The following is a 9,876-nucleotide window of genomic DNA, read 5'->3' as shown; positions in this document are numbered from 1 at the left end:
ATGGGATGGGATGGGATGGGATGGGATGGGATGGGATGGGATGGGAGGAAACAGGGTAGGGTGAAACTGAGAGAGTTGGGTCAGGGCATGGGAAGATTGTCCCAGGTACCCAGTGGTCACTTACTTCTCCCAAACACACTGTTTCTCTTTCCTTGGCTATTTCCTGTTTTGGACACCAAATTATTTTCACCCAGTGATCAGTTCTGTCATGATACCAGCCCTTTCCTGCACCAGTCAGCACCCAGGTTCTGCCCCAGCCAGGGCAGGCAGGCAGCTCTGCCTGGTTGTAAGGCAGAGCTTCCTTGCTCATGACCTACACAAGAAATCCTCTGTCTGAGCTCCAGAGCTCTCTGGAGGAAGGCAATCCAAGGCAGGCGATCCAGCCGTGGGTAATGACTGAGCAATCTGTAGCCTAATCCACCAGCAGATATCCTGATCTCAGCTCTTCCTGAGCATCAATATTTAAAGTCAAGAATACAGCCAGCAAATCCATGCCTATTGGTGCATTTATACACATAATTAGGCCAATTTGTGTATGGTGACATAGCAGCCATTCCCTTGCATGTCTTGTCTCTTCTGTGCCTCCTGTTTCTTAATGTTTCTAGTTTCTCCTGAGAATGGTACGGCTCCTTGGCTCAGAGGGTTTCTTTTTTTTGCACTTGCACATCCAGCTCTGATTAGACAAATCTAGCCATGGCTTTTAGGCTTCGTTATTGAGTATGCTGAGCTCACAGCCTCTGCTCCTTGTGCAGCAAAGGACAGGAATTAATGGTTCTAGGGAGTTGTGACTATGGACACAACAGCTCCTGGATATATATGCTGCAGTAGCTGATGACTCTTATTAATGCTTGAATTGATTTGAGAGCAAACCTAGGAGCAGATGCTTCACAGTCTGACATGTTCTCCACTGGACTTGGGAAGAATGATTGAGTGTGGGAAGGAATGGTGCTGGGCTGTGTATCTCTGGAGGGTGGACAACGGTGCATGACAAAGAGGAGCTGTTCTGCGGCTAATCAGAGCTTCATCTGCTTGGTGGAAAGGTGGATGTTTCAGTCAAAGTGATGTTCCTGGCATCTGCATCTCTGCAGTGCAGGGATTCAGGCCTTCTGAGACAGGGAATCTCAGATCTTGGGAGGAATTAATGCATAAATTATAAAGAGGCATAATCTAATCAGTAGAGAGCCCCCATGCTGTTTATTTTGTTGCTAAATTCGATTTTGTCTCCACAGTCCTTGCATTTCATTTGGTTGCTCTGCCACAAGGATGAGAAAGGACAAGATGTATTTGCAAATGCTGTCTAGGGGGAGCAGGAAGCTTTGGGAAGGGAAGACTGTCAGGGCTGAAGACAGGTGAGGACTGTTGGGCTAAGGGGACATGGAGGAACTGTAGCCAGCCCTCTGGGCCAAAATGATTTGCGGTGAGAGTTAAGCAGTGCTTGTATTTAAACAGCCTTTGGCTGATTCCTGTCAGAGAGCTTAGCAGTCTTCTGCTCTGCACACTGTTGTGTGAGATGGTGTGTGTCCAGAGAAGGCATGAGGTGTGAGCTGTGTCTGTATTATTCTCTCAAGTGCCTTTGGATGTAGCTGTGTCCAACAGACTGCAGTTACTGCAGCAAACCACACTGACCTTTGTCTCCAGAGCCTGCTTGGTGGACCATGATGTCTCCATCATGGAGTGAGAGAAGGGCCCAGGGCTGTGGACAGGGAAGTGGCTGCAGTGTGCAGTGTGAGGGTGGCCAGAGTGAGTTGGCCTGCTAAGCAAACCCACCCTGGGGAAGAACAGGGGTTCTTTGCACAGCCTCGTTATTTGGTTGGCTGCAGACTGAGGAAGACTGTTTCGTGTTTTCTTGTGGTTGGTTTGTGCTGATGTGGTTCTTTTCCACCCTTATGAAGTTCAGTGACTTATCCAAGCCGTAATTTGCTGCAGCACAGAAGGACCTGACTTAGCCCCAGAGCCTTTTGCTGGAAGTCATATGGGACAGTTGTCACCTCTTTGCCCACGTGGACATGTGCATGTGCCTCTGTGTTGCGGTACCAACAGGCAAGTAGGCAACATTGCCCTCTTCTGGACTGACTGTAGGCACTGGAAGAGCATCTCTGGTGGAATGGCAGATCAATCCTCCTTCCACTGCAGAGCTAACAACCTTTCTGGGTCTTGATTTCCCATCCACATCTTGGTGGCTTTTGCAATAGCCAGCTTGGATTAGAGGATACTTTTCTGCAGCACTAAGGGCCTGGGCATCCTGAGCCATCATTGCTCCTAAGAGAGCAGAGTGAGGAATGTCTCCTCTCCAGATAATGTTGACTCCAATGGAACCAACAGCTCTGAAGGGCAGTGAACATATGGTTGAAGGTGCGAGGGTCGTGCTGCTGACCTTTGTCCTGAGGGCTGTCTCTCAAGGGGATGAGCAGTGCTAGGGAATGGTCAGGCTAACATCTTTCCCCATGTCTTGGATGCCTTTTCAATTAAAACACAAATGTGTGTATTGTGCAGAGCTGGAGGACAGACTGAGAGCCACACAGAGCCCAAGGGGATTTGGGATTTTAATTGCACAGGCCATGCTCACCTGTAGCAGAGGAGCAGAGGATGTCACTGAACAGCCTCTACACTTTCCTTCTGGCCCTTGAAGGAAACACAAACTGAGAGAAAGAAAACCCAACCAGCCTGAAAGTGAAATATTTAGGAGTGAAAGGATAAGAGAGATGAAATGTAGACTTGAATACTTTTATAAAGGTTCCCTTGCACTGTTAAGATGATGGCTAGATCACTATCACTGGTGGTCCCCTACAGGGACAAACCTGAGATTCTGCCACAGCTTTGGTGGGACTATGGCAGTGTGCAGAACTGCTCCATTCCTTGGCTTCACAAATATTCAACAGGGATCTTGTCAGGCTCCTTGGAACAGGGTCTGTCTCTCACAACATGGTTATGTGATACCTCTTGCAGTAGGATTGCCAAGCTCCTCAGGGACTGGCAGTTAACATGCATCCCAAAGGAGAAGGGAATGGCATCTAAAATGAGTCCGAGGAGCTGTATTGGTGACTCCTGCTAAGCAAGGCAGAAGTAAGCAGGTGCCCAGCCAATGCTACTGTGGAAAATGAATCAAAGGCCTCATCACTTTTAAAATAAGAAACACTTCAAAAAAGAAAAGTATTCTGCTCCATCCTTCTGTTGCCAGAAAGGGCATCATTAAGAATTCATTGTAACTTCTGCACCCAATTTTCCAGCCCGGTGCCTTGTCCCACTTGTCTTGCTCCAGCTCCAAAGACAGTGGAGGCTCTGCCATGAGTATCGAGGCACAAATGGAACCTGAATAATAAGATGAAACCTGAAGAATGGCTGGGGGGATCTGGGGACCTCTGGGGAGAAGTGGCTGAAGGAGGAAAAAGCATCGCCAGATGTAGAGCATGAGGAAGAGTCAGACTTGCCCACAGACTTGGGAGCAAATAGGCACAAACCTGCCTCAGCTGCCTACTGTTGCCAGACCAGAACACATGCCTGGGGATTTCTTTCCACTCTGTTCTTTCCCTTCCCGAACATCTGGAGTTGATGACTGGGGATTCCTAACATCCAGAAATGGCATCGTTGGACTGAGGTCCTGAGCTGCAAGACAGTGATGCAGCTGACAAAGGTGGCCAAGCCAAGCCAAGCCAAGCCAAGCCAAGCCAAGCCAAGCCAAGCCAAGCTGTGTCATGGGGTGGCTTCAGCGGGACAAGGAGGTGCAGGTTAAATCTATAAAGGCAGCAGTGGCTGTGCCTGTTGTGTGTGAGTGCCTTCAGATAAAGAAAGTGGGTGCTTAATGTCATGATACCTGCTTGTCTGGAGGAAAAGGGGCTTCATTTTGGGCTTTGCTCAAATTGGGCATTGGACCAGAAGACACATGAAATCCCAGCTTCTCATCCCTTTATAATAAGTGAGGAAAGAGTTGTTGCCTCTGTTTCTCTACTGTACATTTTCTGTCTTGTGTCACTGTCAGCCACAAAATTTCCTACCTGTGACACCTGTTTCTCTTTCTCTCTGCTTCTCTAGTGGCAGCCAAGGAGATAATTGGTATTTTTGACTCTGTCTGTAGAGCCCTTTGTGCCAGGAGCTGCCAGATGAAGCTGTGAATTATATAATAAGGGTTAATTAGAGGCTTTTCAGGGCCATATTACCATATCCATGAGAGTGGTGCCCTCTTTTTTGGGCCATTGAAGGAAACAGTGCTTATGGGGAAGAGGAGCAAGGAGGTGTCAGTGGCATTGATGTTGGTTGTGGTGGCCGGGAAAAAGATATTCTGGCTCCTTAGTGGCGCTAGAGGTGCTGGGGTGGAGCACACAACTCAGGAGAGAGAGAAGCAACATTGGACACAGACTGGTGGGGTGGAGGTGAAGGGTTTTTAAACTTCTGTAGAGCTGTGGTCTGATGTTGGAGGGGTAGCTGGGTGCCAGATCCCTCACTGGTCCTTCTTCCTCCCTCCACTGCTGCAGGGAGCTGAGCTAGAAGGTAGAACTTGCCAGGGCAATGTCCAGAGAAAGCAAGGCTTGAGTGACCTCTGAAGAGCCCTCAGCACCCACGACTGCCAGGGGACAGCTCTGCTCCTGGATGAGTAGTCTGCTTCTCTAAGAAGGCATCCTGGGCCCAGTCCTGCCTCTCTAAGAAGGTTGTCCCGCCTGTGACTGAGTGTGCAGCAGGGGGAGAGCACCAGCCCAGTGGTGGAGTGAGAGGGAGAGAGGGGATGCTCCCGGTTTTGGTGTTCCTGTTGTCTCAGAGCTCCTTTGTCTACATCTGCCTTCACTCTGCATGTGCTGGGTTGTGTGACCTTGCGGTTGATGAGGAGACCCTGCTCCCTCACCCCCTCCCAGATGCTGTAGAGAGAATGGGCACTGATTTCCCCAGCCCTGTTGTGCAGTGTGTGTGCCTGAAGGTGAAAATGCCTGAGGCACCTCAGCCAGCCCAGAAAGAAGACTTAGATGACAGATCTCCTTCCTGCTTTCAATTGTTGCTATGCAGGGATGCTTTGAAGTGGTTGGATTTGCCAGCACAGCCTCTCTACACCCCCATGCCCTCTCAGAGGAATAAGAAACTCGTTGCTTGAAGGCCTTGGAGCCATCACTTTGGCATATTATGGAGTCTTTCCACTAAAAAGTATAATCTGCAAGGTCACTACATCTGTGAATTCACACAGTTACAGCATAACACACCATCCTGGGGCTGAATAAATGGAAGAACTCCCCTCTGGCTCTGGGGGAGGAATGGACTTGCCTGGGTCTCTTGGTAAGTGACATCCCTTGTTCCCCAGACAGAGTTCATGAAACACCTTTGGAAATGGAAGACATTTGTGTCCCTGTGTTTCTCTTCACACCACGAAGTCCCAAGTCTGGTTAGTGTGGTGGATGGAGGGAAGCTGCACATGATGGCAGCCAAACCTCTGGGCTTCTTCTGCCTGGCTACCTGTGAGAACCAGCTAGTCACCCAAAACACTGTCAGAATAGGACTCAGGTTCTCCTCTCACCCCTGATTTACCTTCTAGGCCATCAGCTCTCTCCTCCTTTCCTGCAGATTGTGCTTTCCTCACATCTTTAACCACTCCCTTCCCACTCCTGTTTTCCTGTTTTCTCTGTTCTCCACCTTCCTTCACTGACCCTCACCTCTCTGTTCACTGGGGAATAATGATTTATTCTATCTCTCCTCCCCTTCACTTTCTTGATATTTTCTCTCACCATCTTCCATCTGTTATCCTTTTCTCATTTCTCCATTTCTTTCCTTCCATTCAACCTCCTCTGTCTCCTCCCATGTCCACATATTTTCCCCTCTCATATAATGTCTAATATAAATTCTCACATCTTGAGTCATCCAGACCTGCAAGGAAAAGGTTTCCCACAGGGAAACATAATGTGAGAAATATCTTTATGCACCAAAAATTAAATATTGACCATATGGGGTGGGAAAAAAAAAGAAAAAAAAAGGCAAAAAAAAAGCAAAAGCCAGCTCATTGTTCAGAAAGGGATGAAAAAAGCCAGAACTTGGAGTTTTTCACGAGCAATATTCACGACTGGGTTTAGAGCATTTCTGCCTCAATGTGCACTGAAAGTGCTGCTGAGGTTCTCAGGCACTGCAGTGGGGCCAACCTGCACAGCACTGGGGCAGACAGAAGGGGGAATCTGGGGGGAAGCTGAGATACAATCAGTGCATGAAACAAACTTCGTGTGTGAGTCAGCTGGGTATTCTCTGCTGCAGTCATTTCTGAGGTGATGCCTCTGCCCAAATTACTCCAGCAGTGACTCTTTCAGAAATGGCTGTGGTTGTGGGGCTGGAAGGGCAGGGGCCTCTTCTAACACGGAGCCACACCATCAGACATAGGAGCCTGGTGAACACTCAAAGCCTCCCTGGAAAGTACTTCCAGGAGGGATCAAGCACCTTGCCCTACAGACACATTTCCCTGCTGGATCTCCAGATTGTTTTCAGCTGTAACCAGCTTCTTCCACACCCTGACCCCAGAGGTGACCTACTGCAATGCTTGAGCATCACCCACAGATTGGAATTTCTCAACAAAGACTGCAGTACAGAGGAAGTCAGATTTGGGCAGAGGCATCACCTCAGAAATGACTGAAGGAGAGAAAGTGACATACTGTTCTTGCAGGCAGGGGACAGACTCAGCACCACACATAATGACTCAGAGAGCAGCTTTGGTGGGCAGAGAAAGAAAATCTCAATGAATCCCGCAGGCCTTTCTGTTTCAGTGATCTATTAAACAAACCATACCTCTATGTACAGCAAGTACAGCCTTAATCCCATGTGATCCTGATATTTTTAGCAGCTTGCTCATGGGACTTTTTGCTTCAATAACAGAAGCCCTAAAGCCAGAGCCCAAAGATTCCTAGTTAATAGGTAGATCTCAGGTGAAAACCCAGGTCTGCAAGTGCTGCAGTGAGAGACACAAGATGTTTGATTACAAGAAAAACATCTTGGGATCTAGCTGAACCAGTTGTTCTACAGCTGGATCTTAGGCTAATTCACTGTGTAACCCTGTTGGGATCCATGGAGATGGGGAGACATTGGAGAGGCAGGCATCTGCTTCTGGATCCTGAAGCACACTGAGGCTGCATACAGGGAAAGGAGCTGGCAGAGTGGTGGCGATGGGATGTGCCTTCCAGCAGACACCTTGGGAGGGTGTGGTGTTTCTCTGCAGGGCAACAGGTCTCCCCCCAGCTGATCCCAGGCCAAGCTGAGTGTTCTGCTGAGGGGCAGAGTCTGGCAGCCCTGCAGAGGCTGTGGCTGTGCTGCCTGTGTGAGGGTCTGTGACCAGGCTCTGGGGCTGCAGCTGGGCTCCTCTGCTCTGTGATGTGGAGCGTGTGCTTCCCACCTCTGTTATAAATGAGGGGATTTGGTGGGCAGGAAAGGATTCCCCTGATGGGTCAGCTCTTTCTACTGTCACCACCTGGATCCATGTGCACAGAAGAGATTCCTTGGATCTGCACCAGGGTTCCTTGGACAGCACACATCCAGAAAGCTCTTGCCAGAGACATTCCCTGCAGACAGCCATGGCATCAGGCTCTCTCATCCTCCAGATGGGGCAGCCCTCCAGCTGGGATCTCAGGCAGGAAAAAGGCCCACTGGAAGAAGGCACAGGTTTTCTGGTCTCTGTATGGTCATCTCCGGGTGACCACCAGGCAGAAGCAGCAAATTTATCTTTGCAGAGATCATGACCTTTCTTCAAATGAAGGAAATATTTTGTGGAAAAGCAGCAGAAAATTTGCCATATCAGCATGAATCAAAGCTGTCTGCATTTTCTCCTCCACTGAGGATTCTAAAATTACAAATGATCTGAAGAAGGCAAACAAGGCAAAAGTACTGGCTACTCCTTCCCAAGTGAGAACATTGAGTATCCTTGAAATGATTAAGCACCTAGTTTAAGAGAAAATTCAAGAAAAAGTATCATAGTGAAGAAATAGCTGATGAAATTCCTCACCAAAATGTTTAAACCAAATTTCTGGAAGTCTTTGAAGTGGTGTTGGCCAGTATAAAGGAGAGAGGGAGAACACTGGGACAGATGGACCTTCATGACAATCCAGTACATCCGTTCTTCTGCATTATTGCACATCTTATCCAGCCTCTGTCAGCCTTGTGCCAAGGTCTGCCCAGCAAGGCTGCTGCAATGCTCTGACATGCCAGGTAACTGTTAGCCTGATACTAAGATCATCTGACAGACCTGAGGGGAAGAGAGCTGCATTTGAAACTTCCCAGCATTGCAGCACTGAGACTCAGAACAGAGTTTCTGCAGCTGCTGTTTCCAGTTCTCCCAGCACACAGTTTAGAAATGCATAGAATTCAGATCTTAAAACTATTTGGTGTGGGCCAAAAGGGCAAGTGGGATGTACAGGCAGAAAAAAAGTTTAAGTGTACATAGCAGCAATCAGACAAATGTACAGGAGAAGGGGCTGCATTTAGCTTGGGTTTCTTGTCGAATAAAAACATACAAGGCAGTACACCTCTGGAGACATGCTTGCCTTGGGGACCAGAGTGCCCACATAGGCAGGTGTTGTCACCAAGACCAGGCACATCAGATGACATGAGAGAGGGACAGCCATGGCACCAGGGCAGTGGAATTCTCTAAGCAGCAAAATTTGCCTTATGACAAGAATGCTGATGTCAGTGATTGCTGACACAGGAGTATGTATGGGAAGTGGTAGGATAGAAAAACCCCAAGTTTTTATTGGTGAAAACAGACAAGAAAAAAGTTGAAACACATGGCTTCATGACCTAAAGCCCCTTCTGAACCAGGATAGGTCTTGAGACAGGGAAGTCCCTGTGGGACTGATCCTGGGAGGTGTCAGGCTATACTGGATCTGCTAATGACCTTGTTTGCAGTTGGCTGCAGGTCCTCTCGAGCAGATGGCAGGCACGCTCTGCACCACTCACCCGTGGGACACAGAGCTGAGTGTCCCTGAGTTAACCTCCAGGTGAGTTCCCCATGACTGTCCAGAGCCTTAAAAATCACAAGAATACAAAATTATGGGAGGCAAAAGGAAGGCCTGGGAAATGCTGGCCAACTGCTAAATGGGGCAGGTGCCCTGGTGAGACAGGGCATTGAAAACACTGAGGTATTCAGTGGCTTCTCCAGCTCAGTCTTTGGTCACAATACTGGCCTTCAGAAATGCCAGGGCCCAGGGACTGGGGCAAAATAAGGAGCAACTTAACCTTTGTGGAAGAGGATCAGAAAATATTTAGGCGAACTGGACATGTGTAAGCCCATGGGCCCTCATGGGATGAACCAGCAGTGCTAAGGAAGCTGGCTGGTGTCATTTCAAGGTCAATCCAAATAATCTTTGAACACTCATGGTGACTAGGAGAAGTGCCTGAGGATGGGAGGAATGTAAATGTCACTATGGAAGTCTCAGTTTATAGGAAGTCATGGAAAGTACTGTGCCAACAAGAAAGGATGGAACTGAAATTCCTCTGTGATTTAATGGCATGCTAGAACAGAGGGGTGATGCTGCATGCAGGAATCCATGCATTTGTCATTCCTGCCAAGTTGGAACAGTGTTGGTGAGGCAAGGTTTATAGAGGGAGATAAATTAGTTTTTTTAGACAAGCCAAATTAAATGTAAAAATGGACAAGCTCCTTTTTGGACTTGCTGCATTTACCTCCTCCTGTGGGCCTGACAAGCTGTCCATTTATTTGTGCTTGTATCTGAGCTGATCCTTCACACAAACCTTGCTGTCCATTTATTTGAGCCTGAATCCGAGCTGATCCTTCACACAAACCTTGCTGCTCCTACCATCTTCAGACATGATACTTGAGCTTAAAATATAAATTCCTAAATTCCTATATTCACAAAGGCCAAGCTGTAAAAGCAACATTTCCTACACTCATTGGTGACCTGGGGAGAAAAA

This window comes from Geospiza fortis, unplaced genomic scaffold (assembly GCF_000277835.1).
Source record: "Geospiza fortis unplaced genomic scaffold, GeoFor_1.0 scaffold173, whole genome shotgun sequence".
Classification (NCBI taxonomy): domain Eukaryota; kingdom Metazoa; phylum Chordata; class Aves; order Passeriformes; family Thraupidae; genus Geospiza; species Geospiza fortis.
Note: the sequence above shows the minus strand (reverse complement) of the source record.